This window comes from Neofelis nebulosa, chromosome 6 (genome assembly GCF_028018385.1).
Source record: "Neofelis nebulosa isolate mNeoNeb1 chromosome 6, mNeoNeb1.pri, whole genome shotgun sequence".
Classification (NCBI taxonomy): Eukaryota; Metazoa; Chordata; class Mammalia; order Carnivora; family Felidae; genus Neofelis; species Neofelis nebulosa.
Genome location: NC_080787.1, coordinates 95,822,358 through 95,827,616, shown reverse-complemented (window position 1 = coordinate 95,827,616; position 5,259 = coordinate 95,822,358). Strand labels below are relative to the sequence as shown.

At 34.4% G+C, this 5,259-nt stretch overlaps 1 pseudogene; it reads right to left on the bottom strand.

Annotated features, from left to right (window-relative positions):
- Positions 1-4,173: 4,173 nt before the first annotated feature.
- Positions 4,174-5,052, bottom strand: LOC131515458 (nucleophosmin-like; annotated as a pseudogene).
- Positions 5,053-5,259: the final 207 nt, after the last annotated feature.

Sequence of the window (5,259 nt, the reverse complement as noted above, 5' to 3'; positions counted from 1 at the left end):
ATAAAAATCACCTCAGAATTTTTTTTTAAGTATCCGCAAACTTGTGTCAAAATTTAAATAGGACTCATAGGAACTAAAGCTACTAAAACAATCTTGAAAGCGAAAAATATAGCTGAATTATTCACACTAACCAATATCAAACAACCTATAGTGCTAGATGCTGTAATCAATAAAAGGTGGTAGTGACAAAAGTATAATCAAAAAGATTGATGGGATAATAGAGTCCAGAAATTAATCCACACAGGGGCTTTTTGGGTGGCTCAGTCTGGGTTTTGGCTCAGGTCAAGATCTCACAGTTCACGAATTCAAGCTGCGCATTGGGCCCTGTGCTGACAGTACAGAGCCTGCTTGGGACTCTCTCTCCCCCTCTCTCTCTGTCCCTCCCCTGCTCACTTTCTCTAAATAAATAAATAAATAAATAAATAAATAAAATTTATTAAAAAAAAGAAGAAATTAATCCACCAAATGTGGTCATTTGGTTTTTGGCAAAAGTGCAAAGGCATACCAATGGAGAAGGTATAGCATGTTTAACAAGTGGTGCTGATTCTATTTACATAAAATTCTAGAAACTGCAAACTAATCTATAGTGCCAGAAAACAAATCAATCATTGTCATATAATTGGGAGATAGGAAAGATTGCATATTTGGGGGAAGATATAAACGTTGCGTATTTTGATATTGATAATGGTCTCTTGGGGCATGTGTACAGTTTATTGTATGTCAATTATACCTCAATGTATACAAATTTTCAAAATTATAATGAAAAAAAGCCCATACTTCATATTGTTATTTTAGTCCAAGGTATGCATCATTCAATTATGTAAACAGATACTTTAACACACAAAAGCAATTTTTTTAAAAAAGAACAGTTATTAAGCAAATACATCAGGCAGTGAATTAGTGCTTATCCCACTTTATCTTTACTACTACCCTTTGAGGCAGTAACTTTATTTTAGAAATAGATTCAGAAGTTCAGAGACATTAGGTAACACTGCAAATTACAAAACAATGTCTTGGGTGCCTGGGTGGCTCAGTTGGTTAAACATCTAACTTCGGCTCAGGTCATGATCTTACAATGAGTTCGAGTCCTGCATAGGGCTCTGTGCTGACAGCTCAGAACCTGGAGCTTGCTTCGAATTCTGTGTCTCCCTCTCTCTCTGCCCCTCCCCTGCTCATGCTCTGTCTCTTTGTCTCTCAAAAATAAATAAACATTTAAAAACAAACAACCAAAAAAAAGTCAGAGGAAAGTTTATGATGATTGCTGAACTGAACTTTCCTAATAAAATGTGTATCTCCCTAACAGTGTAGTTGGAATGTTTGGATATGACACCATCAGATTTGTAAGGGTGTGATGGGAAGAAATAATTGCAAGAAGACCAGATAGGTGGCTAACTTCAGTATTCTATACAACAAGCAATTGCAGTCTGTACTGGGACAGTGGAAATGAAGATAAAGGGATATATCCAAAATATATTTGTAAGAAAACTCGCTTATACATACATATCCCAGTGACTTTGTGAACATGACAAAATAGTTTTTGTTGTTTAGAGCAAATAAAATTATTAATAACAAAATTAATTACCTTTGTTTAATTTATTTCGGTCTCTTTGAATATATTAAAGTTATAGTCTCTAAATATTGCTTCATCTTAAATCTATCATTGGAATTAATTTAACTTACATTTATTAAGATACTACATTGTTCATATTGCTTGGCTAAGAAAATGTAATGAAAGCCATGTTATTGAAAATATGATCCTAACAAATACCAAATCCAAACACGTTAATTATCTGTGTGGATTTCAGTTATCAACTTAGTATCAACATCATCTGCTTTCAGGAACTACAATTCCCTAAACACCTTTTGGTATGATAACTGGATAGAGTCTGCTAATGAGCCACTATTAGGATATTTGTAAGGTGGAAGAAAAGGAGAGACCAGTGTTCTTCAGATGCAGTTGTGGGTCTAGGGCATGTTCAAAGCAACTCGCAGCAGGCCCCTGTGAAGCATTTGCTTAGATATTGTAGCTTCTGGGGCTACCAGGGTCTCCTTCAGAATCATTGGTTCCTGTGTAATAGCGGGGAGCTCCCGGTAGATTCTTGATACTTAAAACAGCTGCTGTGGAAGACCTCTTGTGAAACCACCTGATTTGTCACTGCAGGGGAGTCCTTTAATGATAGCTTCTGGCTTCCTTGATATATACTCCGTCCAACCCATATAATGGGTGAGTTAAGTGTCTAATCCTCTGTATGCAACATATACTTGAAATAGAAGTAATACTTTCTGCTTCTCCTGATGGAGCTCCAATTCAAGATCTAATTTTAGACTTTATTAGACTAATGTAAGACTACTTCAGGTACATTGTTAGGTTTTTACTGTTTCCCCACACCTCTATATACCTACATAAAATTATCTTTACGTGTTCATTGGACTTTCGAATATATATATAGGTCCTTTTATTAGACCCACAGTTTTTAAACACAGAGATCTTTACCTTTGGATCTCAGTCCCTGGAACTGCTGAGCCTCTGCCTGGCACTAGCAAATGCTCATTTAGTGTCTATTAATTGTTTATTGAAATGTTTATAGCATTAAGTGAATTTATTTTTACCCAAGGATCGACATTATGCTATCTATTTTGAAAATAATAGACAGGGTGTTATGACAGTATCCACATGGACTGGGGAAGTATAGAGATATGTTTTATATAAAATTTTATATTATCCTACCATCTATATAGTAAAAGAATCTCTGTAACCAATATTGGAGAATTAATGGTGTGCAGCCATAGTTTTATTATTTTTAACAGGCCTAAAGTTTGAGTAACCCATAATAGTTTTTGATAACTTAAAAAAGCAAGAAACTTATCTCATTCACTTAAAAGAGAAATATGAAATGAATTTCATGAAGAAAAATTACCCAGGGGATAGTCAAAATTTTGCAGTATAAAAGACTTACCCATTCTCCCTTTATTAGCTTTGTAAACATAACTGCAAAATTAACAAACCATGAAATTCAACACCACACCAAACAGTAACAGATGCTGACTTTGCAGTTGCTAGAGCAAAAACCCACAAATATATTTCAAGAATTGGAAGAGAGATCATTTTGCTTCCTTTGAACATTCATGCATTTGCATGCTTTATTCAGACCTATTTAGAAAAGATTCCTATTAAATGTAGACTATAGATCATTGGTGCAATATAGGAAACATTTCAAAACTCATTGAAGCATTGCTATCATGTGTCATACTTGCAAATATAAGTTGTAGACAACAGTGATAATCACAAATGTTTTATAGAGAAAAAAATTAAATGCCACATCTTTGTGTGTTATTGCAGATCTACTCACAAAGGCTATGTCTCTTTCACTTGAGATATTAAAATTATAAACAAAATTTTATCTCTAAAATAAAATGGTAATTATTACTAGATTTTTTCCTTAATCATAAGATTACCAACATTAATTTTGTCAAGAATTTGATTGCTTTATGTTTATAATTCTTTTCATATACTTGAACTTTATATAAAATTACTTTGAAATTATTGAGATGAAATTTAGTCCATTTATAAATCAATTACTGCCTTAGAAATAAAACTATGCTCTTTGATCCATATATTCAATTCTTAGGATTTTATCCTAAGGACAGAATCAGAGATGTAGAAGATTTATATACAAATATGGTCAGTCACATATTGATTATCTTTAGTGGAAAAATTATAAATAAGCTAAATATCCAGTGATAGCAGATTGATTTAATATAATTTATCCATATAACACACCATGCAGCCATATCTGTATTTTAGAAGAGACTATTAAATCACATTGAGAAAATGTTTACATTGCCTTTTTTTTTTTTTACTGACGTTACTTCACTGTATATTTTTGTCTCCCCACCATTCCATCTGTCTGACTACCACTACTGCTCTGTCCTATCATAACATTCCATACATACTTAAAACCAAGAAAAGGGCAGAGGAGCTCCATCTTTAAAAACCAAGTAGGCATTTCAGACAACACATTCTTGACAATGGAACCTGGACAACATTTATCAGACATAGTAGGGAAAGTTCTCACTCTGCATTATAAAAAGGATAGCCATGTATCAACTGTTACAGAAAGGCAACAAGACAGAAACTTTAACGAACTGTTTAAACCATTTTAAACTATTTTCTTAAAAAGACTTCTTCCACTTCCAGAGATCTTGAATAGCCTCTTGGTCAGTCATCCAGAAGCAATTACTCACAGAATTGATGAACTTGGCTTCCATTTTGGGAAGAAAACCACCCTTTTCTATACTTGCTAGCACTTTTGCTTTAATGTCTTCTATGAAACTAGATCCTGTCAGTGTTTTGGTAGTCTTTTCCTGGTTTTTGAAGAATTCTTGACCTTTTGATCTTGATCTTGATCTTGATGATTTTGAGTCTTTTCCATTCTGGTTTGGTTTTGTGCATTTTTTGGCTAGAATAGCCATATAGATTTTGAGTGGAATCTCATGTAGATTTCTTTACTGGAGGCTTTTCTTCAGCTTTGTCATCGTCAAATTCATCATTATTGTCATCATCTTCATATCATTTTCATCAGCAGCAAGTTTTACTTTTATTCTGTGGAAATTTGCTACCACTTCCTGGGACAGAAGACTTTCCAGCTATACTATGGAGTTTCACATTCTCTTCCTATTCATCTTCTGACTCTGCGTCTTCCTCCATAGCTACTAAGTGCTGTCCACAAATATGCATGGGCCCTGAACCATATTTCAACCATAAGACCACAGGTGGTATTATTTCACAGCCCCCAAGGGAAACTATTGGCTGTACAGATATTTTCAAAGTGACTTTAATTGGACTGCCTTCATGATTCCTTATCTCTGCTTCAACAACGTATAATCCATCCTTTGCACCAGCCCCAAACTGACCGTTCTTAAAGATGATTGGTGCGTACTTCCTTCATTATCCACTATAAAGTGATAATCTTTGTCAGCTTTTAGTTCACAACCAAAAAGATAGTTCTGGGGCTTCAGAGGACTCATGTCCACATCCACTGAGTCTTCCATGGGGTGTGGTGGCACATACATAGATGGGAGAGAAGGCTGACAGAGATAAACGATTACTGTTCCAGAGAACAGCTATGCAGGATGGAATCACAACATGAAAATCTTTACATTGTAATGAGTAATTAAGTACAACCACAATTTTTAAAAGGTTATGAAATATCACCTCCACTCAAGGGTATAATATGAATACACAAACATACACTCACA